This window comes from Ammospiza caudacuta, chromosome 1 (assembly GCF_027887145.1).
Source record: "Ammospiza caudacuta isolate bAmmCau1 chromosome 1, bAmmCau1.pri, whole genome shotgun sequence".
In the NCBI taxonomy this organism is placed as follows: domain Eukaryota; kingdom Metazoa; phylum Chordata; class Aves; order Passeriformes; family Passerellidae; genus Ammospiza; species Ammospiza caudacuta.
The window spans coordinates 80,282,481-80,309,014 of record NC_080593.1 but is presented as its reverse complement, the minus strand read 5'-3'; the positions used below and the strand labels follow the sequence as shown (position 1 = coordinate 80,309,014).

The 26,534-nt window shown below is 37.5% G+C and overlaps 1 protein-coding gene across 1 annotated transcript in view; it reads left to right on the top strand.

Moving 5' to 3' along the window:
* FBXL7 (F-box and leucine rich repeat protein 7) overlaps positions 1-26,534 on the top strand; it is a 172,582-nt gene that overhangs the window by 39,874 nt on the left and 106,174 nt on the right. The window lies entirely within an intron of this gene.

Genomic DNA, 26,534 nt, shown 5'->3' with positions numbered 1-26,534 from the left:
TTTTGTAGGCTACTTTTTCAGCAAAGGCCTTTATACTTAAGATTTTATGTGACATTATTTTGCAGTTATATGTGAAGGATATGTTTGATGGAAGCTTTTTGACATACAATTTAGGTCAAATATCAGTCATAATTCTTTTTGTATTTAAACACCATGAAAATATGAGTTGTTTGAGAAAATATTTTCAAAGGTATAGCTGTGGGCATGCTGACCTGACAGATTTAATTAGGTCAGTACACCTCACCTCAATTATTGGAGTATGTCATCACTGAGGGCTGGACTTTTGATGTCCAGGGGAAGGAGGTGTCATGTCTGTCAGTATCAGTACAATGTTGTGCTAACTGGTCTATGAACAGAAAAATGCTGATTGTTCCCTTCTGACTTGTTACATGTGAGTAGGTGTGCCCTGTTAAATGTAAGTCTACTTGCCCTAGTTTTTATAATTGTGTCTTTTAAGGCTGAGAGGAAATAACTATATATAATTTATTGATGTAAGCCATAAGGCTTTGTAAAAATTGTATATTTATATGCCTTAACTAGTATTTCTGTTTAACTGTCATAATGATTTGGTTTTACTTGGTGGTAATTGAGTTATAATTCTGATTTCTTACATTTCTGTCACTACAAATTAAGTTACAAGCTCTGATTGCTCTCAGTTTAGTTTTATTTCTTATGGTTAAAGGAAATCGGTCTTTTGAATAGTTCTGGTGTGGTAAGTCTGACTATGGCTGTAGAATCTGTTCAGTAAAAGCAGTTCATGTAAGTAATAAATGACCACATAAATCACAAGAGTTCTGATGTTGTGCATGCATAATCCCATACCAGGAATGAATATCTGGCACTTATGAATCATAAGAAATACTGGTTTAGAATCTGTGCTTTTTAGTCCAGCCAGTAAATTTAACAACAAACAAATAAATGGGTAATCATAAGTTGAATAGTAGACATCATGTTTCTTTAAACCTTAGATTCAAAAGTTTTGAGGGATCTGAAAGAGGTGAATTACCAGGACACAAAAAAAATTTAGGAAATGTATTCTCTTTATGACAGCCAAGAATGAAAAAGAAAAGAAATCACAAAAGAATCGTGGAAACTCTGAAGTCAGTACTTAATAATTGCTCTGAGTTTCTTTTCTACTTCAGTCTATAAAGCATTTTTTTTCCTTGGATTCAAATAAGATAGTGCAAAATAATCCTGTACTAATCTCTATGATTTCTGTTCTTAATTTAGCTCTTTATTGAGCCAGTGAATACAAATGTTGACCTTGAAATCTTCACCTCTAGTTTGCAGCTGATTAATTCATTAGCAAGGGAGGCTTAAATGCAGGCCAACAGTTGCTGTAGTAAAATTGTTTTTATAAGTTCACATGCACAATCAGAGTTCAGAGCAGTGTAACTGTGCATTCTATACTTGGAGGCAGTTTCAGTTGTCAGCCTAATTTTTCTGTGCCCTGGAACAGTGTGATTTGACAAATACTTATTTTGAAAACAGATTTGGAGGTAGCTTCTTCCTCAGCCTGTGCTATTACTACTTTCTTACCATTTCTTTCTCCTGAAGAATTACTAATGTAGACCAGTTGAATAGAAATTACCTTAATGAGGACTGCTGCACAATCTGGCAGATATTTTGAATGTCATAACCAGGGAGCATAAGAATTCTTTGAAGGCAAGTGAGACGAGAGATATAGAAGTAGCTGGAGCAAAACAGGCAGTGTTGAAACTGGTGCTATTACTGAAGGCACATTTTTATCAACTTCTGTGCCTGGAGTTTTTACTAATGCTGCCTCTTTTCCCCATGAACAATAGAACATACACTGAAGGAGGATTCAGCTGGTAATAAAGACTCATACCTTCCACAAGATGACTTGAGTTCTGTTCTTACAGAATGCTGAATGTTTTTGAACCGTTCATTTCCAGAGTAATGCCTAGGGGTCAGCTAAGAACAGGAGTCTGATGGTGTTAGGTGCTGTACAAGCAGTCACACTTACATCTTTTGGAGTGGTTGCATAACATTTTTTAAACTTTTAGTTAAATTTACCTAGTCCACTGTAGTATTTGCTTGCCATGGTACAATAATGTCTGCCCAGCACAGTATGTGTAGCTTTATTTTCACTGGAGGTTGTTTACTGCAGGCACAGAATGGTCCAATTCTGCCTATGTTGTAAATTCACAGTACTGTGTGTTGGTCTGTGAAGAAGCCATATGTTGTGTGGAGAGCTGTAAGCAGCCAGGTTTGGTGTGGGAAGGATGAGGAATCATTGCAGGTGAACTCTTCTTCAGCTTCATTGCCATGGGACATGATCCTGAGTGAGCAAGTGGCAGACACCTTCTTTGCATCCTCTGAATTTCTGTTGCCAGCTGCTTTCCTGAGCGCCCAGCTCTGTGAAGAACACAATGTTTGTTTGGGGCTGAAGGCCTTTCACAGCTTCTGCTTTCCAGCTTTTTAAACAGACCAAATTCTTTCCAGTTCTGCTCAGCTTGTCTTCTGTTTCTTTAAGACAGGTGACTTGTGACAACACTTGTTGAAGCTGAATCAATGGAATGAATGCCTTAAAACAACTAGAAAGGAAATTTGTGGGAATGATCCGTCTTATCTCTGGTAGTGTACAGCAGAGAAGCAGTCATGTAAACTACTACTTAGGCAGCTACATATTCCCAAGAATTGCAAAAAGATGTCAAGCAGGACTGGTGTTTGGAAGAGCAGACCACCTCAGGAGGTATCTGACAGCAGGTGTTGTCTTTCCATCAGCTTAAGCAATCAACCACACTCTTCATCCTGATGACTGCAACCACATTATCTGTCAAGTTTCAGAGCTCTGATGTTTCTCTACAGAATGGGTACCAGAAATAGGTAACAAGATGCTTGAAATGGCTTTTGTTGTTCCACTCCTAGATATTAATTTAAGGCAACATCATTTAACTCTCTTGAGGGGCATGGGTGGTGCAGTTAGGGCCAAAATAATGGTACCCTCCCTCACACTGCGGATTTAGAGCATCTGTAGGGCATCTGTTGTGGAATATTTTATGTCTCAAAGAGATAAAATGTTGGCCATGCTATTGAGTGTGTCTGGGTGAAGGGCACATCTTCCCCAGACCAGGACAATGTGTGCTGGTATCCTTAGCTAAACAAGCTTCACTCAGTGATGCATCAGAGAGGTAACCATTATTCTGTTTTTGTGGCATAGAGGAAAGCAGACAGTTCCTGGCAAACTGTGCAGCTTCCTAAATTCAGGCTTTGACATACCAGTTATGCACTTGAGAGGAATGGAGAGGTGCTGAAACTGGAGTCCAGTGGCTCTCATTTTGTGTATTTGAGTGAAGGGAAGGTGGCAAAACCCTGATGTCTGGTCCTCTGTGTAAATCACAGGCTGGAGGGACCTGTTGGTTTGGCTCAGAAGAAAGCCTGGTAGCCTGTGGGTGTGCATGCACACTGATGCCTCCACACTGTCTCCTGAGGATGCAGTTTCCTTCAGCTTTGAATATACACTGCCTTTAACTTCCTTTCCAGTCTCAGACATTGTCTGCAATTCTTTACCCTATCAATCAATTGCAGTTGGAAACATGAGAATGCATGAGTTTTTACTACCCCCCATTGCTCTCTGGCAAGTGAGAGACTAAACGGATTTTTGTGGGCCATTTAAATGCAATTTGCTAGACATAGTCTCAGCTGGAATATTATTGTCTGAAACTTGATTTAGAAGATTAGACTGAATGACTGTTTTTGTATGGGCTTACCTTGATCAGGGAGTTTTCTTCCAACTTACCTGCAAAGCGTGGAATGTTATGCACACTTTGTATTAACTTGACTGACTGTTTTTCAAATAAAAAAATCAATACTGTTTGGACTTCATGTATAGCACTCTTAAGATGTAATCCAGAGGCAGCTTTAAATTGAGTATGTATGAGCTCAGTGTAGAAGTTCTAATTTATTTCTCAGTTTCTGTAAAATCAAATTGAAGGATTAGGTCTGAAGTAGAACACTATTTTAGCAGAAGGGCTCAGTGCTGAAGTACCTCTGAATATATCCCATTGATTCATAGTATTTTGAGTTTTGCAAAAACATGGGGAAGCCAGCTGCTGTATTTTGAAGTTCAATTTTTATCTGCTTTTAGTTGACTTCTAGGGACCTTCAAAACGAAGTATTTTACTTTGTTTCTCTTTTTGCAGTACTCTGACAATTCTAGAGTACATTGCAATGTATGTTTATGGTGGAGATCAAATGAATTTGTTTTGGCAGTAGCTGTTTTTATGCATCTGCAGTTTAGGTGTGTACAAGAAGAGCCCTCCCTTTCATTGCTGTATCCTCCTTCCTGTTTTATTTGGGTTTTGTAGTGTTTCTGCTGGACTTGACAGTGCTGGGTTTACAGTTGAACTTAATGATCTCAAGGGTCCTTCTAACCTAAATTATTCAGTGACTCTCAGAGCAGCAGGGCCTATAGCATAGTGGGAACAATTGCATTCATTAGAAGTAATTCCCTCCATTAAACCGTCTTGGCGGGGGGCAACTGAGTGAAAATGTAGCCCTTTGCAAACATGTAATGCTTTAATTACTCATGTAAAAGTTCTGCTGTACCCTGTGAAAGATGATGGCTCAGTTGATCAGGCTGTGTTTGGGGCCATTGGCCATCCTTTTTTTGTGGGACCTGGCCGCTGAAGCTTTTCTATAGAAAACCTTTTCCAGAAGAAAATTGACCTCAATATCAGAAAACATTTATCACTGCTCTACATGGGACTATATTAAGTGACATTTCTTGAACACAAATTTATTTGGGTTGCGTGCCTCTCATTTCACCTTACAAGTGAGGAAACAAAGTAGTTGTTATAGGATACTTTCTGCGAGGCTGTAATTAGTTTAATTTCTTTTGGCTTCATAATGACATTCTTTTGGATCTCTGAGTAATTATTAATCTATTCAATGAATTTAAGAGGAGAAGTTCTTGCATTGTGGACTGTGGTGGACAGTATCAAAAAATTTGGGAAGATGGAACAGGTTTGTCGCTATGGAATGCTCTATCAGTTCCTGATAGAGAATCAGCTCAAACTGAGATTTAGGTGAGTGCAATCTGATATTTTTTTAAGGGGATATAAAACCTCAGAGAACCAGTTTGCAAATAGACATCCTCACTGTATATTAAGGTTTTCATAAATAGGTAGGTAGCTCTGTTTGGTATATCAGACTTCCACTAAAGCTTTTGAGTTGTTTGTGTACCTTTTTGAGACACTGAGCTACGTGTTGTGGCAAGACTTTTGCTGAAAAGAGATGTAGTTTTTAACTCAGATTTTCTTGATCCCTTTGGGAGAAAGAGCTCTTTACCTGTTAAGAAATATTTTCCCACTTTGGTTCTTTACCATTTTTCTTTTCATTTTCTCTTTAACATTAGAAGGTTATTAACCCAGTATCAGAAATGAAAACCTTTAAATGTTCTTTCTGGATGAATGCGAATATATGCATAATTCCTATTCTTTTGATGGCAGTTTTCTTCCTTTTCATATCTTTGCATTCTTTTCAGCCTCTTGGTGGGTATTTGGGCTCTTGGTTCTACTACTGAAGTTCTGTCAAAGCAGGCTTTCTGTACACCACAGTGTGTCAGAAGTTGATATCAATGCCTGAATTTGCCCCTGCTTGCTTGGAACTGGGCAGAGGTTCAGTTGGCTTTGGGTGAGCTGTGGCTGTTTTGAGTTGGTAGTGAAACTGGAGACTAGGTAAGTTTCCTGGGGTTTTGTGTTACTTTTCTAGCAGGGGAGTTTTCTAGAGAAGCGAAATGTTACATTGCAGAATGTGCCAAAACAGAATAATTTCAAGCTGAAAGGATTGAGCAGGAGTAAGAGGGGACTGAGAGGCATGACAGCTTATAAATCCAAAACTGTAAACAGTTTGGCCGAATAAACAGAGCTCACTATTTAAATTGCTCTAACCAACATATCTGAATGCATACACAAATATAATCACCTCAAGCAGTGTGTGAAGGTACAAATTAGTATAGAGCTTTCTCTTAAGCTCTGTTTTTTTGTACTTAACCACATCTTGATATGCTTTTGCTATCTAATAGGCAGTATTCCTGCGGAACTGTTCTGCTAATTACAACAATACCATTACAATCAGCATTTAAATTTGGGTTCATATACAAGGCAAAAGTAGCTGAGACATTGGCAAGGTTAAACCTGCAAATTGAAACCTTACGTTATTCTGGCTAATTTGTACTGAAATGCTATAGCCAAATGTTTAAAACTTGCCCAAACAATACCAAGAACAAATTGGAAAGGTACATCAAACTGCAGTCTTATTTGATCTGCTGCCTGAAATGTGAGACCCACCAGAGCAAATGCACTTACCAGTACAGTTAAAGAGAAGTTATCCCAATTTAAAAACCTGGCATTAGCTTTTCCAAGTGAGGTCTGATGCTTGGTAGGAGTGATGGCAGTTTATTCAATTACCTGTAAATCTGATTCTAAGGAATCCAAGATCTCAAATATAATTCTTTAGGTAAAATACCATACCAAACTACTTAAATACTGTTATCACAGGAAGGTTCTGACACTTAACTGTTTGTCCTGTTATTGCGTATGATAGCTGTCTAAAGTAGTTTCCTTCTCTGAAAAGTAAAGTCATCTCAAAGGATATGAAGAATGCTCACCATTTGTTAGTCAAAACCCCATCTTTCTTGAATGCTAGATTGTCTCCTAAGACTTCTTGAAGAATATATGCAACCTGATAATGCATATTTAAATATGTCAGGTTTATCCATTTTTCGGAATTTATGAACTGAGACGAGCAACTTGCTTCAGATTAGTTCTAGTTCTTGATTGAAATAATGAAATAAAATTGGAACAGCAAATTCTTTGACTATAACTTCACAATCCATGTTAAAATGCTGTAGTTTAAATTTATTGCACAAAATCTCCTGCCTTATGTTTCAATATCTTATCTTTTAATGTCAGTTTGTCGAATGACTGTGTACTTTTTAAGGCTGATACCACCAACAGTGCCAAAACTAGCAGCATGCTTGAGAAATATCTGCTTGGAGTTGCTGAGCCATTCTGTACTCCTCTTCTGGCTTATTGTACCATAGTTCCTGCTACTGTGTCTTTCTCAAGGTTGGCATCTCCTCAGTTCTGTCCTTAAGAAGTATCGGCTGATGAAAATGGCAGTTCAAGAGTGGATAATGATAATTCCTCTGCTCCTGTTAATTCTGACTGCTGAATCATCTTTGGTTTAGGCAGTTACATGAGACTAGGCTGGAAGTATAAGGAGAAGTTGTGAACATGAATATAATTGGATGATTTGCCTTTTATGTGTTCCTCTAGCCTTAATCAGCCGCACCTGAACATAGAACTTGTGGTGTGCCTGGTCACTAACTGACCATTGCAATACTTCTTTCCTGTTTAGGGATAGTTTTCATCTTGAGCTGTGATGTTAGATTTGGGAATTTGTAACTCTTGAACCTCAAAGTAAATTTTTTGTATTAACAGTTAAAATAAAAGGGTTTTTTTGCCTTTTTTTTTTTTTTTTTTTTTTTTTTGTATAGAGAAAAACAAGTGCCAGTAGCAGCATGTCATCTACACTGGGCTAGGAGGTTTTTACTTCCTTACTCTGTCCTCTTGGGTGTACACAGGTTTGCCAGAAGGCAGGCAGGGTCTCTTTAGACATGCATTGTAAATGGTTTTTTGCAAGATCCTGCAGTCAATTTAGATCTGCTAGTTTGAGTTACCTTCCCAAAAAGTGAAGTATGGAGACTTTTCATAGGCATGTCACCTCCTTGTGGCATGTTGGTGCTGCCTTGGAGGTGTGAATGTGTGCGTGGGAAGAAGCTTGATGGCTTTACTGGATGGCTGTAATCTGGCATGCTGCTTGCAGTGACTTGAATACATCATATATCTCCATTGTAAATTTTTATCACAGTTATCATCAACATGTTTTGGGGTTTACCAGTGCCTAATCTAATCTATAGTGCTTTTAGTTTTATAAAGTATAGTTTTCCCATTTCCATCCTGTATATCAAAGAGAGTGAAATTTTACAGCAGTGTGAAGTATTCATTGTTTGTGGGAAGTTTTTAACCTTGTTCATTGTAGGTAAATAATGCTGTGTGGGAATTTCTGAAAGACAAACCATAAGAAATCTCATGGATATGGGCAGTAGGAGCAAATTCTTTTCTCCAGCTGTGATGCTTGCTTGACGTGAATATTTATATGTCCATGTGGGCATAGGTAAACATTGATTATTTCTTTGTTTATTTGATACACCCACATTCCCCACCTCCATCCCATAAGATAAACATTTGTAAGCCTTGTCAGGTAGGGTTTGAGCTCCCATTTGAGCAATAAAAACTTACTGTGGCACTCAGAAGTTCAGTAACTGTTCACTATTCAGAGCAGTCATCTACCTTGGTCCAGTAAAGACTTCTGTGGTAGTTTTCCTTAAAGAACGGGCACACGTATAGTCTAAATGATAAAATTATAATTGGACTGTATTTTGTGAGCTCAATCTTGTAAAACTACAAGACCCTTCTTTATTGTGCACTGGAATAAACCATTAGGTTGAACTCTGCTTTCTGAAAATGCTCTCTTTTTTTCTGCCTTTAAAAATAAGACTTTAGTAACTTCTTGAAATCTGAGGCAAAATTGCATCTCAATCTGGTTTTAGCTGTGAGTGTATTTTCCCTTTGCTGTTCCTGTAGAGTTAACTTTCTCAAATTTCTTTTAATGCCCTTGTACCTCAGATTCAGTTATATAATGGATTTTCTGTCCAGCCTTGAGTTTGTCTTTTGAAAGCTTTTGCAATGTAAAACATGCGAAGCTGATGAAGAAGCTGTTGTGCTGGTTTTAATGGGAGACTATTCTGGACCTGGCTAAAAATCACAATATTCTGAATATGCTTTGTTGTGTTCCAGTAAAAAAATCTGACATCGGTAGGTATCAGTTGGCACTGTTAATTTGGCAGACTATTTAACAAATTTGGTTTTGGAAAAGAAAAAGCTATCAAGGAATATTTATTTTTCTTTCTTCTGAAATGGCATTAGATGAATGATAAATCTGCTTCTATCCATCCATGTTTCGTGAAGATCGCTTCTGCCACTGTCTAATTAACTGTGTAGCATTTTGTGGAACGTGAATGTTTGCTGGACTATGTTGAGAATGTCGCTCCCAATGAAAGTGTATCCAGTTCAAAATAGCAGTACAGCCATTCAGTCATGGGTTCAGATTTCACCAGTCATATAAAGTAGCTACGTGGAATGAAGGATAATTAGTATCTTCTCACCTTGATGTGTTAATGCTTTCACATATTTTTAATTCTGTTTAGAATGTGTGATTGTATATGGGAAAAAAACCCCAAAACTCAAAATGATACACAAAATAGCCCCCACCTACTATGTTTTTTTTTTTTTTGTTGCTGAAACAGTACTTGTTGTTTTTAAAATATTGTTTATAAGGAGAAGACTCTGAATGTTCTGAAACAAACATGAGATTTGGTTGTGAGAAACTATGTCATGATTTTTAATAGATGTCTATTTTCAATTAGCTGGCAAATGCTGTGAGCAGAAAAAACAAGGCTCAGAACTGATGTAATTTATCTCATGTCCTGATTTCTCTTATTGGTTATTCTAGTTTTGATATGAACAGATCCCTAAAGCAAAGACTGGGGTAACCTCTTCAATTTGATATCAAGTTAATTCCCAGACTATTAGAATAACTTATTATCCTTCATTTTTGCTTTAACTCAGAACTGTACTTGCTTCAACGCTGCTTAAATTTCAAACCTGCAAATTTCACAGACATCAGAACATGAAATATTAGATCAGCTCCTTATATATCCTTGTCCAAAAGAAAGTCTTTTCTCACGTATGTTGGAAATAAGATAAGTGTAGAAGGACAATATACCATGAACTGTTGAACATCTCCTGATTCTAAATTGAAGCAACTGTGTTTAAATCTGTGATGTTCCGTACTGTTTTTGATGGAAGAATAATAAAACCCTAACTAAGCAAAAACTTAATTTGCCTAATAGGAGAAAAAAGGAATGTAGCTGGAACTGCGAAGAGTAAAACTTGGTAAAAGAAACTGAAAAACAGTATCTGCAAAATCATAAAAAAAATATGGTATGAGTGACCAAACCTTTGTATTCTACTGTCTGTTGCTCAATATGATATATTATGCTTATAAAGTTAGTAGGTGTAGATACTGCAGAAAAGATAAAGTGTTTCCTTTGGGCCCCTTTGTGGAAATTGTGATGTTTTGCTTGAATGGTTAGCCAGTGCATGCCAGAGAAACAAGCATTTTGTAGTAGATGGTTTAGTTAACAGCAAATGTAATCACAGTGAATCTTTGGAATCTGATGCTACTTGTGTAACCAGATAGACTTCCTTAATCCAAAAGATTAATCATAAAATCTATGTAAAAGTTAATGATGTTTATTTTGGGATTGTGAGTGTGGTTCTAAAAAATAGTTGACATACCATTCTGAAAATGTTGTTTATTGTCTTGAATTGAATTATACTTTTACGCTAAATTCAAGAGTGTGTCTAATTTCAAGTCCTAAGAGAGGCCATATTTCTTTAAGTTTTAAAGGAGTTCAGTTCACTTCTGAGCTTCACTGAACCTATGGATATGTCCCATCAAGAAGCTGCCCATCAAAACCAGCTTGAGCTGTTCTTAAAAAGACTCACTCTGGAATAGTGAGATAAACTGGAGCTAGTGATCAATCATTACACAAACCCTCTATGAAAAGAAAATAGTTCAAACTTAAATGAAAATCTGAGGCATGTTTCTCAGCTCCTTTTAATCTGAGGATAAGATCATCTTTGGTATTAAATGCATGGCTGTCAATGGTGCTGGTCTCCATTTATGTTCTGATACAATTCTCTGTTGCAAGAAAAGTGTGTGTATTTTAGGCACTAGGGTGCTATTTATGTGTTGGAGGGTTATTTATTTTTGTTTGTTTCATTTACTAGTGTCCAGGAAACTAAATTCAAGATTTGGATGAGCTTCAACTCTTCCCATCTGTGTGTGTATTGGAATTTTCAAGAAATTTGGCATGGGAGGATGCTAAACTGCAAACACATCGTCGGTCCTCACCTCATTAACACTGTACTGCAGTAGTTTGTGGTGTGTGCCTGTTTACTCAAAAGCTGGAAAGGTTTTGTTGCCTTGGTTGTTTCTTGAAAATTAAACAAGTAACATCAATTTTGTTCTGACTTTGAGTATTTTTTAATGCTAATGTGGTTCAAATATCAATGGAAAAAATTTGCTTCTCCTTGGACTGTGCTCTTTTTAATTCTGACCCAGTTTTGTGGGCAAGCTTTGTGATCTGGTAATGGTGTATTCAGATCAGAATTAGGTCTTCTAATGGGCTTGGAAGTGTTTATGCTCCTGTGCTGTTTTATTGACATGCTGGCTTTGAGTCCTCATTTGTACATCATGTCTGTATTAATTTGATCCAAATGAAGGACACTCCTGCCTCAGTTTGTCCAGGCATCCTGTGCACAGCTCTGGAATTGTGACTTGATGCCTTACCATGCCAGGTGCACTTAATTTGATTCTGCTTATGTGGATGTAGAAGTTAGCTGGAGCTTTTGAAGCTTCAGGTATCCTGGTCAGAGCCATTGCCATTTAACATCTGGAAGTAGTTGAAAAAAATAATAATTTTCTCTTTTTCCTTGAGAAAAGAATTGTAAGCTGACAGAAGAAGGCCAGGGAAAACCAGGTGTTTAACTATGTTGCACCGTCTTGTAAATGATGTTGTCTTACACATCCAAAATATGATAGTCTTCAGATAGCCTTGGTCAAACCATGAATCACTTGATGGCAAAGGCTTAAAAGAAAAAAATAAAAGTTTATATGTAGGTGTTGAAATACATGGTCTTATTCTTGGTATTTGAACATTGCATGCTGGATCTTGGGCCTGGGCGAAATACCGTGTAGGAAACTGACACTGATTTTAAACAGGTTTTATCCCCCCCTCCTTTTTTTTTTTTTTTTTTTTTTTTTTAATGCATTCATTATGTGAACTTTTGGCTGTGGAGTTGGACCTGATAGCTCCTATTCATCTATCCATTTTTTTTAGTTTTACTGGAACAGTAATTAGCTCTGGCATTGAGCTTGTGACTGAGTCTGAATGGACTATGCTTTAATTTTTTTGGCAATTTCTGCTGAACAAGTTATTTTGGTTCCCCATCACAGAAACGTGAAACTGAATTTTGGGGAGGGAAGGGACTGCTCAAACTAAAGGCCCTGAATTTAGATTGGGAAAAGGGAGCAGTGATGTTAAAAGATAGCAAAGGTAGTAAAGCCAAAGTTTAAAATAAAGCTACTGTGGTGTATAATATTAAAAAGGTAACTTTAAGTTTCATCTGTAGGGATAACACACTGCTAAGCAGTGATAACAAGACATTAAGGAAAATGTAGGCCATTGCATTCCAGCACTTGTGTCTCTTTACAGAAAGCTTCTGATGGAAGCAACAACATAATCTTGACAGACTCATAGAGAGGTCTAATAAAAGGAACCCTATCAATTCTAGGTGCATGGAAACCTAAATGCTACAAGACCATTGAAATAATATTGATAGATGTCAATATTGAAACAGTAATAGGTTGTGGTGTTGGATAATTTTGAGTTTGTACACAGTGAAGAACCCTGGTGTGCTAGAAAATCCTTGAAACAAGGTCTGTGTCAGGACGGATGGGTTCTTTAGCTCCAGGCAATAGCGCCTTCTTCACTCATAAACTAGAGCTTATGGCTGCAGGGAGGTACCAGAGAACTCAGCTGGGCAAATGCATTTCAGTTATATAGAAACAGCATGAACAAGCTAAAAACAAAGTCCTTGTATTTAGTTGGAATGCAGTAGAAGCTGTTTTCAGTTGTGCACCAAATGTATTATAGGTTGGGAGGTATTATCATAAAAGCATGATTTTATGATTACTTGGAACAGAATATTATGTATCTAGAATAGCATCTTATACATGCGTTTAACTTTTGTGATGGACAGCTGTTGGAATAAAAGTTGAGACTGAAATTTGTAATGTTTAGCTGACACTTAAGTTGAAAATAGTACGGTTCAGAGTTCATAACTATTCCTCTCATTGCAGAGTATTTTAGAAAATACTTACTGTTTTCATCAATCTAGCATTATGCTCAAACATGCAAACTGGACCAGAAAAACTCTTAGTTTTCCATGTGCTATCCTGTGTCAATAACACCTCTTTGCACGGCCCTGGTTTCACCATTGCTCTGGCAAGCTTTGGAAGGTACCAATAACCAACACACTAGAAACCTTGGTGATGGAATGGCCTTTAAACATCTGTATGTCTGCCACGTCCTCTGTCATGATCAAAGCTTGTTCTGGTGAGCACCGTGCTCCTTCAGTCACATGGATGACATCAGACTCCATCCATCTTAAATTTACCTCCTGGAAATGTCTTATTCCAACACTATTTCTGAATGTGAGATGAAGCTGTCCTCACTGCCAGCTTAGTTTTCTGAATATGCTCGCCAGGCTGAAATGATATACATCATAGTTACAGGCTTCTTGCTGCCAAACTTTGGTCGTATATATATTGCTCAAGCTGCAAACTTCCAAAGCAAACACTGAGAGGAAATCAAAATTAAATTAATCCTCTCCAAGGATGTATAAAGTATGGCTGCACTAAGGTTTACATGTTGAGGTTGAGAGGGACTGTTGGTCGTGTGGGAGGCGGAAGCCACTCGGTATGCACAGCCCTGTTCTGTTGCATTGCTTGTCTGGGCTGGAGTTGCTTAGTGTGAAGACCTTAATTTTTTTCCTGATAAGTTGACAAAAGGCTTTGCTAAGCCATGGCTGACTGTAGAACCATAGGGCTCTCATGGTAGTTTGCATTCATAGGACTAAAGGCAAACGAGTCACTAAATTCTCTGGAGCCCTCATAGCTGTGCATGTGCTTCATTTAATGTAGTCAAAACTTCTTTGCTGAGACCAAACAGAGCTCTGGGGTCTTCCACTTTGGACAGCGTGAAGGTTGGGTTTGGAGGTTACTGCCTCTTGACCTCAGCTGAGAGGAGTGGTTTAGGACAATGCTCAGTTCTGCTGTACTGCTGGGTTTCAGCTGGCCAGCAGGAGAGATCATCAGTAATCTTGAAGGATTTGATGACAGCTCTCTCAGACGATGTGAGGGTTGGAGGTGTAAAGTAGTGGCTGGTGGCTTTCTCAAAAGCCTACTGGCTATACCTAGTCCATTTTCAAATGGAAATCATGGATGAAAGGAATACTGCCTGCAGGACATGAAAATGAAAGGGAATTGCTTAGCAGAACTTTGTGCAACTGCAAAATAGACTTGAATGGTCTTTCATTAAAAAAAAAATGTGGTGTTTTTTTTCCTTTTCCAGGTTTTGGGTTTTCCATTTTGGTTTTTGTTTGTTTGTTTGATGTTTGTCTGTTTGGTATTTTGATTTGTTTGATTTTTTTCCCCTTTTTTTTTTTTTTTTTTTTTGGAGCTGTAGCCTTTGTATTTTGGTAGCCTCATATGAAATGAAATTATATCCCCTATTGTAGAGTTATTCAGAAAGAAATTCCTCAGCGAGCAATGGCAGTCATAAATTAATCTACTTCCACAAGCAGAGAAATAGGTTTGATTGCTGGAATAGCAGTCATAACTATTCTTCACCAAATATTGTGCACAATGAGAAGGAAATAAAAACCTTGTCTGTTTTTCCTATAGGCATAAAAGGGCTTCAGCATCATAAATCTAGTATAGGATGCCATCAGTGATCATCTTGATCTACCTTCTACTTGCTCTGAAGCTTTTAAATTATTAGGAGCAATTAAACTTTTGTCTTGGATAATTTAAATATCTGTTTAAATTGTTTTGAGAAGTAGAGCTGTAACTGAGTAGCTTAATCTTGACTTGTTCTGGATGAGAAACTGACTACACGAGAAGTAGACAAGTTCAGGTGTTGAAAATGTGCTCTTTTTATCCTGCTAATTCAGGGAAAAGCATCTGCTTTTATTCTTGCAATGCTATCTGTCACTGAGACTTTTCTACTACTTACTCCCTGTTGTCCAAGATGAGACTTTTGGAGTTAGTAAAACTTTTTACAGAAGACCTCCTGTGGTGGGAAGTTACTGGTGTGTTGTCTTGCTGCAAATTATCTGTCCCATCTTTCGTAAGCCTAATCTTTGTACAAACCCTATGTTTAATTTTTACTGATAGGCAAACAATTTTCCATGCCTTCCCTGCTAAATCTGTCAATTTGTGTTAGTGGAGAAACTTGTCAGTCATTAATCAAGCACATAGCGTGGACCTAGAAGGGAAAGGGTAAGAATTATTTTCTGTGCTTCTTGATGACTGTTCAAGGACTGACTCCTTGCCAAAGTGGTTAACAGAGCTGAAGTAATGTACTGTGAATGTCAACTCGTTCATCTGCAGATCTTGAAACTTTTCCATGAAGTACAGAGTGCAGTCATGAACTTAAGCTTGCTGATAATAGGTTTTGTTTTGGTTTTTTTTTAAATATTGATAGTAAAAGTTCTGAACTCTCAGGTATTAACTTCTGATGTAATGACATCCCCACTGAAAAAAGGCACTGTTCTGGGGAGAATCAAGGAACTTGTAACTCTTAGAAACCACTCCCGTCATTTATCATTTCAGTCCATTTCCTCACCCACAAATGATGCAGGATGGCTGCCTGCCATGAAGGCAAACTGTAACAAGATGTAAAATAATGAAGGCTTTTTTTGTTTGTTTAAATGATATATGTTAAGTTGTGTTATTAATGACTCATTTATCTATAGTTTGGTTTGTTCTATATGTAAAAAACTTATTTATAATTTGAACAAACAAGTATCCATCAGTTTGATGCTTTGAATCAAGGCTCTGACTTAAATTGTATTAGTCTTCAAAAGCTTGGAGCACAAGACTGACTTACAGAATGGGCTCTGTTTGATAGAATTTGATATGAAACATACAGAAAATACAGCAGGAAGGATGGCATATTTCAAAATGCTCAGCAAAGTTGCTTTGGGAATTTCATGATCATAAGAATACAATTTCTTCCTTAAAGGTTGGTAAATTACACCATTGAAATTATTGCAAGATATATTTATTAGTGGAGGCAGTTTTTAAGATATTAAATGTCATTCCAGTGGCAATGTTTTCTCATTGCATTTTTATTCTTGCTTTTGCCATTTGGTAGGTATAAGTGTCTGCCAAACTAAACCAGATTTTAGAAGCCAGGCCCTAATATTAAATGCAGGCCCTAATAAAAAGGATTTGCGTGATTTTAGGTAGTTATTTTTCATAATCTATTAACTTAATTAAAACCGATCATAACTTGGTTATGGTTTTCTGAAACGCCTGAGAATAAAATGGAAGCTGAATTTTGTCCAAGTTAAATTCCAAAATAGAATAAGGATGTTGCTTTCATTATTCAATTTCAATGCATGATAATGGCTAGCCAAAACTTTTTCATTTTTCTTGAAGTTGCTATAGAAGTTCAGCAATTGGGAAGCTTTTCTTAAGTGAGTAGGTGCCCAAGTGTACATATTTAGTTACTCTTTTCAGGTAGTATCTAATGCGAATATTGGTATTGTAAAACGTAGCTTCCCTTGAAACACAGTGTAAAGTGAAGTGTGGCTTTTACTTGAAACACAGAGTAATTTCATATTTCCATTAGCAGATGTATGCTGGATATGTGAAATATGTGTAATTATAGCCATTTTAATAATATATAAAATTATAAAGTGCATAACCGAAAGCTTGTCAGTCTTACATGAAGCACTAAAGACTGTCTGATTTAGACTAAGGAAATAAGTATATATCCCTTTTCTAGATTAATTGAAAATTATTCTGAGATATTATGATGACATTTTTTACAAGAGTAGGTTTTCATATTTGACTAACATTGCCTTATGCCAAGTAGCATGGCTTGAAAAGTAGCTTTTTGTATCTTCAGATTTCATGTGATTTTCCCCCCCACCCCTTCTACCCTACATTTTTTGTCCTGCCTACATAAAACTAGAGTGAGAAAATTGTTAACAGTATTGAATTCTGTTACTTTTCCCTTTTGTCCCTGTCTTATTTTAGAGGCCAGCTTAATGCTGCACCTAGGTAGACTTGATAAATGGAATTGCTCCAAGTCCTGTGTGTGAATACAAGGCAAGGATAGACTAGAGAGCTGAAAACCTGCCAAAACAAACTTGGGTGAAATAGCTTCGTTTGTCTGGTGCTGCACTTTCTAACACCATGGGGCTTGCTGAAGGTATTTCCGTTCTCAGATGTATGTGGTCTGTCGGGTATCACAAGAGGCAAGTGCCTTTGTGATCCATGAAGTCTGTGTCCTGCAGCTCTTAGGTGACATTTCAGTCATCCTCGTAAGCAAGAAGGGACCCAGCTTGGCCCAGCCATCCTGGCTGACACCATAAAACTCGTGGTATTTAAAGTAAAAGCTGCTGTTTTGTATAGAGGTAGCAAAAAGTACTACAATGTCTTAAAAAGGCAACGTCATATAAATGAAGCTATTTCAGATTCTTTCACAGTGGCATTTCAAATGCCTTCCTTCAGATTGTAAATCAAATACAGTAATACAAGCTCCTTGCTAGATCGAATTTCAAGTACTTTGCATTTTAAGCTGTGTTTATCTTTAAGAAGCATCTTGGTAGCTGTTTTGAGGGTTTATGAATGTATTTCGTTACAAGTGTAATGATTTGAGTAATTTCGAGGCCATACGAGATTGAACCTGTGTTGAGAAAACCTGACCTGTAAAGGAAATCGCTCAAACATCTTTATTTCCTAGTATAAGTTTGGGAAAGGAAGAGGACATAAGTGTGTCTTGGAATGCAGAACAAAATTACTGCAAAGAGAAAGGATTAAGATCTTGTCCGTGCTTGGTGCGGATGAGAGAATTAGATTTTGAAAATAGATCAAATTTTACTATGAGCATTGAATTAGCCTGTGCTCAATTCTGGTGCCTCTGCTCAGTCATGAAGGAAACAAAGATTGGCCTAGGTATGTGTAGGACTGATACTTAAGTCTTGTACATACACTTGCAACTAACAGCTAACACTGCTGTGAAATAGAAGAGCTAAAAATGAAAAGGGACTATTTATGACCTTTTGCAGATTCTATCCCTTGTCTACTGTCATGTTGGACTTGTCCATAAATGAGTATTTTTCCTAATGCTGGTTTTAATCTGTCAGTTGGAAATGGGTTGTCATTTAGGAATTGAGTGTATTCACACATAGCAGGACTCTGCTTGCTGATGTGAAAGAAAATCTTTCCAGTTTTACTACAAAGTACTGGATTTTCCCTTTGGAAAACAGTAGCTTAAAGAAAGCCAGGATCTGAGTTGCTGCACAGGCTGGAAAAACATCTCTGTCAATGCAATCGCCAAGGTAGATTTTTGGAATGTCCAAGAGGTTTTGTAAAGTGTCTTCAGGACATCATCTTTTAATCTGCCTGTTCTGTTGTAGAATCAACTTTTATAGGCATTAAAATGATAGGAAAATCTAGCAAAAGGGCACATGGGGAGACACGTAGAATATCCTTTGTAGGAACATGTGAGATAAAACATGTTATCCCTCCTGTACGTGGGAAGGAGGTGAAGCATATGAAACTTGTTCAGGGATTTTTTTGAAAGTGTGATCCATAGTAAATGGATAAACTATTTTGCTAGAGCAAATATCTGTGCATAAAAGGGATCACTATTTGTTATAGATGTGAAGGTCAGGAGGTGCCCTGTTAGAATCTCCACCTCAGTTAATAAAATGTGCTTAGTTGCTCTGACTAAAATATTGCATGTTTTGGGATTTTAACCTCACTGTGCAGATTGATAGAGTTAGAATTAACTTCCAAATTCTAGATGCTGAATGACATTCTCAATATATCTCAGTTATAGGCTGAGGGCATTTTCCAGATATGATTTCTCCCTTTTCACGTCGATGCTCTAGGCAAGTAACAGAGTGTTTGCAGGAAGAATAAATGCAAATGGCAACAACAAAAGCTGAAAATTTTATTTCCTCAATGTGAAATTGGTCAGTAATGCAGATTATGCATAGCAAATATTGAAGACCCTTGAAGGTAAACAGTACAAGCTTATTTTGAAGAAAAAAAGAGATCATGAAAACCACCAGATGTCCTTCCATTTTTCAGTCTAGAGAATTATTTAACAATTTTATTAAGATTACTGCCTGAAAAAGTATAGCTGTTATCTAGTTTTGAAATTGCTAGGACTGCTAGAAACCAAAAAGAGGCTAGATATAAAAAAGCAATGAGATGAAATTAAACTTCATTTTCTTATATAAAAAGCTAAGTATTTTTGAAATAATTCAGGTGATTGTGCTGTCCATCCCACTGTCCCTCTGCCCCCCTTAAATAGGTAGTGATCTTCTAATAGTATAAAATATAATTTTAGGCTAAGAGGAACAGATGAGTTCCTTACAGTCTGAAGCAGTGCTCTTAAATGTGTGTGTTGAAGCTGCTCAACCATAGAGATAATCTGCACAATTCCTGTATAAAAGGATCACAGAAGTTTAACTGCATAAATTCTTGGTGTGTCTGTAGCATGTGCTGCCGATATTTAGTATTTTTTTGCCTTTTCCATTGCAGCATATTAATTATTTTTGTTAAGATCAAGAAAATTGTTTTGTAGTTATACCATAATTTTTACTGAAGTTTTATTGTTTATTTCTCTATCTGTGGAATACAGAGTCCCTGGGTTGACTTAGGCTAATTTTTGTCAGAATCCTGTACCCTTGTGGTGCCTGATCCAAATGATGTTGAGTTGTAAACCCTGGAACATTCAGCTCATCTGTGTTTAATGAGAGTTTTTTCTTTAAAACCTTCGGTGTCACCATGAACACAACCTAAGATCATTTTCAGGACTACTAGAGCTGACCAAGAAACTCTTTCCTGGTTTTCCCAGTGCCATCCCTCTACTGCTTGCACAGATGCTGTGGTTTGGACTGAGAAAGTGGAGAAAATAAGCAAGCAAGGATGAACAACCTGTGAAGAAGGAAAAAAAAAACCCACAAAAATCCCACCCTATCCACATTGACATGCCAAACCTCCAAATGCTAAAAAGTTAGAAGCAGGATGAGGAAGTGTTTGCTCTTAAGCCATCCCAAAAATGAAAAGGAAGCCTGACAGGTATCTGAAGGGGGAAGATAAAAGTCTGAGTGATGAAAGACCTTGCTTGGTCAGGAAGAGTGGGACAGGGTAGGAGATCTCCCAGGTATCTGGGTTATGCCTTCTGTTTGTAAATGCCTCTGAAACCCCAGTGGTAACCCCTCATTGCAGTCTGCTCCCTCCACTGCTGTTTTTTAATTCTCTGCTTGCTTGGACAACAGAGGTGGGTGTAGTGGATTAGAAGGTGGCCAATAATTGTTGAAACAAACAAGTTTCAATGCAAGACCATAGTCTAAAAATTTTTTTAGGTTAAATTTTTTTAAAATAAACTTGAAAGTGGTATATGACCTAAGCTGAAACAGTAGTTGTGGTTTTGAACCCATTATTTCCTATAATTAGGAAAGTCAGTAAAACTTTAGCTTGCCTTTGTCATGTTTATGAATTGTAAAAAATCTTCTTTTTGGACCTTTTCTGTCTCAGTTGATACTAAGACCAGACATTGCTTATTCAAAGACTTACTTTGAATAAGCAATGTTTATTTCCTATGGTCATCCTAATTGTGGTAGCAATATTTCAGCTGTAGTGCTCACAGCATATTTTGGATAGAGTGGCATCTCCCTGCCTTTCTGACGTGTCAAGACAGCTTTGGGACAGGTTGCATGTAAAAACTCTTCGGCTGCCTTAGGATTGTTGGAAGTGAAGTGATGACCTAAAAGCTATGTAATTATGACATTGTTGGGTGTCCTACATTTAACTGTAAGTTTTACCTTAAATCAGGGGTGAAACCACATTATGTGCATGCAGAAAGATGGCCCACGGTTTTAGGGACTTTGGTAGGGGATGTCTATAGACTCCTGGTGTAAGAACACTGAGCATCACAGCAGCAAACTCCTATTGTGGATTTTGCTATGATTAAACTGTTCCATTAATAATCTCATCTCATCACACAGCACTCTTTGGACAGTGGGCCTCATGCATGTTATTTTTACTTCTGTCTCTTGAATGATGAGTTAAAAACCAGTATTTTGTCTTGTACATGGCTGCTGTTTAGTATAGTCCAGCCTGGGAGAAAGTCTGATAAGACTTATTTTCCAGCTCCGACAGGCTCGAATAAGGGTTGAACCATACATATTGTTAAATGTAAAAACAAGGGTGTGGTTCCAATATTGCTCTGTTGCACAGGCAGCTGACCAGAAGAGTTAAACCCAAACTTCCAATATCTGCATTCAGCTCCTGGCTTTGTTTCAGACTAATTCACACTGCTCAATTTCTGCAACTCTTTCCAGTTTTCATGTGGCTGTAGGCTTAGATTTTTGAGCTAGCTCTTGGCATACTTTAAATTTAAATATATAAATATATTCTGGGCTTTTTTAATGCCACATTTAAAAATATTTTGACTTCCTGAATCTCTGTGTCTCCTGTAAATCATATGACTTCCTATGGCCATTAGATGATAGTGTGTGTGAATGCATTTTTTTGCTGCTGAGAGTAGGAAACAAAGTGTATCTGTAAGCTTCACAGACATCTTCCTTCCAGTTAGTGATGCTTTCCGTAAAGCTAGGCTCCCATCTACTGTGACCTCTCTAGGTAAGAGAAAGGGAATGGGGTTTGTAATTTGCCTTACTACTGAACTCAGGCCAAATAGTGACTAATGAACATACCAGATGTTTTTGCTTTTGAAGGCTTTTTTTGGAAAGAACTATATTAACCAATTTATCCTTCCTCCCAGGAGATAATAGGACAGCTGCGTAGCTGAGATCTGACAATTCATTACACAAGAAGAAAATATTAATGTTGACCCTTGCTATATTGACAGTAGGATTTGAGTCTAACCTTCTGCTCTTCTTGCACATAAAAATGCATGCAAGTAGTTTTCTTCCAATCTTTCAGCTACTGTGTTATGATGTCAACCACATTTTTAGCAATTTGGAGTACAATGAGTCAGATTTTTTTGTGCAAATCCAGGGGATCTCCATTGACTTAATAGTGTTACTGCAGATATTTATTCATCTTACCATGAAATTGTAATCTGACCTTTGTTTTTGAAGAACAAATAAGCCATGTTTGATTTGGGATAGGGGAGCTATGGAGCTGAAAGGTTATAGCAAGTTTCTTCTCTGCCTTTGTTGATGAGCTCTCAAAGGCATTCATCTGCAGTTAATTATGTTAAGTATGAGAGAGGATGGCTCTGTTGAAGTTTCTTATCAGAAAGTACTTCCAGGCAACCTAATTTCTAGAGTTCTTGTGATTCAGTGGGTGTTCTACCTTTTGTCCCTGGCAGGAAGGTAAAGGTAGCAGCTGTGAGGACCTCTGTGTGGGACAGCCAATGAACAGGAAGGAGATGGTTGTAATGACTTTAGTTTTAGTGGTAGTGTGGAGTTCTGCAAGAAAATAATGAAGAAGAGAATACAATCCTGAAGGTGCCTTCACAGGCTTTGCTCTTTGCAGCTCTTCCCCAGGGACTCCCTCTCTGGGTGAAAGGAGGCCTCACTTCTTGGTGCCTTGTCCAGGTGGGCTCAGGGGAATGGGAGGCAACTTGTGCAGGCCGCACAAGGTTTTGCATGGCTCCTCTCCCTCCCTTGCTCTCGTTATGTGCTTCCATTCCCCCAATGTCCAGCAACCTGCTCTTACTCCAAACACTTCCATTGCCTCATCCTGCCCTGGAGTTCAGGATGCAAAGATATTTTGAGCGCCTCATGCAGGTGGTCTGTGTGTCAAAAACGTAGGACCTTGAAAATTGATTTCCCTTGATTACTCTCTGTTCCATTGTTCATGAAATGTGCTTAACTACAAGGGATGAAGTCAAGAATGATGTAATAGTTATGGAACCATAAATCAGTACAGTCACTGTGAATATCCAGGTGGAAAATTGTAACAACAGTTTATGCTCACATCTGCATTGAATATGTACCATAAATTATGCACAAAATCCAACATCTTTTAAGTGAACAGCATTATTTAAGGCATACTTCCAGAAATCAGAAGAACCAAACCCCCTTGATAAGCAGGTAGTTGCGTCATTTTTACTGATTGCTTGCAGATTTCTACTTGAGGTAGAACGCGACAAAAAGAATGATGTGGGTCCACAAACCAGCTTGTTGTCATGAGCCACCCAGTTAATGTGGGAATAATCTCCTTAGGAAGCCTTTTTCTGCACACATGCACATCACCATTTCTGTAGTTCGTTCATTTCATCTATAAGGTTCAGGAAATGTTACATTTAAAGGTCAGTAATTTTTCAGTTCTGATTTCTCTGTGGTGGCAAATCCCTGGCTAAGCTGACTGTAGGAGTTATATGTGAGAATGTGCTATGCTTAAATTTCTTTTGAACATCAAATTTTAAACAATAGGCTGACACTCTTAAAGAGTAATCTGACACCAAACAGAGGCTGTTCTTGATGTTCACATAAATCTCATTTAGTCCATAAAGATATCTATATCTTTCTGAAGCACTGTAGATTTCATGTCCATTGGAAAAACTGCATTTCTAAGCAGCAGAGTTGCTTTGCTTTTGTAACTGGACATGTGTTCGCCTGTAATAACATCCCTGTAATGATTTTCATGTGTGCTGACTGCTCCCTTATGTAGTGTGGGCTGGAGTCCTTTCTAGCTGAAAATTCAGAAGTTTCCAATGTACATCCTTGTTCTTCCATGCAATACAGCCTCTTACAGAGCCGTGTTGCTAATGTGCCCTGCGAAGGCGTGTGAAAGGGCAGTGTCCTGTTTCTGTGGCAGGATCCTCTGGCTCCAAGCTGGGGAGGGGAAAAATGGAACCAGACCTGACAAGAAACTGAATCTGGTGTTTCAGTCTGTGGTCATCATAAATAGAGGCTGTTTCAGTTTAATACCCTATGTGCCATGAAGGGTGGATGTAATTGGACAGCATACCTAAATCTAGGAGTTTTCTTCTCCCATTCTTAAGTTTGCTTTATTGCTGAATGTGGTGCTGCTTATAGGTGGGTTAAATAGTAAGATTTAACTCTATTTCTTCATTCTTCTTGCTCTCAGCTCTTGAACTGAATGTTCCTATCAGAGTGTTAAAGTATCATTCTGAGTACCCCCAGTCTGATCTGGGCCTTACTTTGTGAGCTGATATATGTATGGCCATATAATGATAACTTATCATAAAGAGCTTCTGAGCTCCTGCCACTCTTGTGTGGTTTTTGTTTGTTTCATGTGACTTGAGGTCAGAAGGAGGCTCTTGACCTAAATGCTGTACTAATGTTTCACTGTCTTCTCATTAGATGTTTTCATGAGGTTGTAAGTGTAATGGGAGACAAGGAAAAGGTTATAGATGAGTTCTGAAGTTGTTTAGCTGAACTTGGAATATCTTTCTTGGAGTGAGAGAAGGAAAGAATAGTGGAAAAAAGGCAGCAACTGAAGGGGGGGAAAAGTTGGATGTGTTTTATAACCATAAATGGTAAAAGTAACCTTGCTCTGCTGCCAGCAAGCAGAAAGATGGAATAAGGTTTTGATTTACAAGAACAGCTCAGCAAGGGCCTTGTAGAGTGCTTCATGCCTGCTATAAAAATGTGATTAGCTATAAAATGGGAGAGATTTAACAAGAGTTTAAGCATCGGCAACAGCGCTGTTTCATGCAGAATGTGGATGCCTGCTTTTAGAGTTCTGTGAATACAAGCTAGTTTGGAAAACATATCTTTCAAGAGAGAATGTAGATTATTTTTATGTATTACCTGAACATGTTGAATTTTGGTTCTTTGCCCATCCGTCATGAAGTCTCTAAAATTAAGCAACATTTATCCTTATAATTGTTCCTTTAGGTAATTGGAGGGGACCTTAGGCTTTTACAGTAAGCTGCCTAAGGACATTGAGGTAGATATGAGATTTCCTTAATTCCAGTATTCTGTCTTGTTAAATAACCTTTGTGGTCTTTCCCTACCTGCATATTACTGCTTTACTCAGGAAGGTAAATTTGTCAGCTTTAAGCTCCAGTGGTCAGTCCTGTAAAGATTCATAGTTGTGGATGGCAAAAGCCTTTCCCCACTTTACTGTTCCCTGGCTTCCAGCCCTGGAGGGATGGCAGCTCAGAGTTTAGATTTTCTTAACAAGAAGGTTATGAGCAAATGACTTATCAGCAAACATGGCAAGTAGAGTTTGGGGAGCAGAGGAAGGGGAACAGCAGCGTTTTTGGGTGCCTAGTGTCATTCCTTGTGAAGATTATTCCACTGGAGGCAAGTGGAAGAGAGGGTATGGGAATTTCTTTCTGAAAAATGAACTATCAAGTTGAGTGTGAAGATTTAGCTGTACTTGTGAAAATCTGAGGCCAGATGTTTCTTTTGAAGGACTCAGTCAAAGGCAGAAGAAGGGGAGACTCATTTGCATAACACCATATGATTTAGGATTAAACTGAATGTTGAGATTATCTATTACTTTTAATTAGGCAAATGTAAGGCACCTTCATTTAGTTTAAATGCATTATGATAATATTACTGCTACTTCATTTAGTTCAAAAATTACTCTCAAGAATGAATACCTTAAAATCCTTAAATTATTAATGGCAGTTATTTTCTTTACATGAAATTGAGAAGCAACTCAAAGATTGTGGCACACCAGTATAATAGAATATGTAGTTACCTATAAACTTGGGTATCTTAAGATACTATTTTTGTTTATTTTCAAACCAAAGTCACCCTCCACGACATCTAAATGTTTCAAATAATATTATCTTAGCAATTTCAAAAAATAAATGCAGAGACCTTGAATATAACATTGTACTGTCTATTAATTTGATTTGAATGGTATTTTCTCAATAAACCCCCCAAAATTGTTTAAACCTTACTTTTCTATGTATTTTCACTCATGGATCAATAAGCAACAGTTTCAAACTGCTAAGTAATAAATCTCCTTAATTTAAGAGCATAACTGAGGAGATCCATACAGACAAAATTTTTATATTCTCTTATATTACAATTAATATAAAATCACTTTGTGAGAAATTATTGCTAAAAATCTCTCTAGGAAAAATGTAGTTTCTCTTTTTCTCCACTGAAGATAATGTGTTATTCATTAGTATCATGATACAGTGAGGAACTGTTGCACTGTAACATTTTTATTGGTGTCTAAATATGCTTACATCAGGTTTATGGTACAGATGCAGAATGCAGAGTTGAATTTGGAATGTATTTTCTTAAGTGAAATACAAAGAAAGCTTTCCTCCTCATATTATTTACTTGTTAGATATTAGGGGCTTCAAAACTTAATTTTTAAGTCCAAAGACACAAAATTGGTTGTTAAGTAATTATTAAATGTGAAAAAGCTGTTTTGTGTAGGCTCTGCATACAATTCTGGTTTTGACCAAGAAAAAAATTGTAATTGAATACAGTGCACTCACTCTCAAAGAAGTATTTAATAGGTTAAATTTTCAAGGTAATTGGATTTTCTTGGTAGTTCAGAAGCAGAAAAACATTAAAAATTTGGATAGTTGT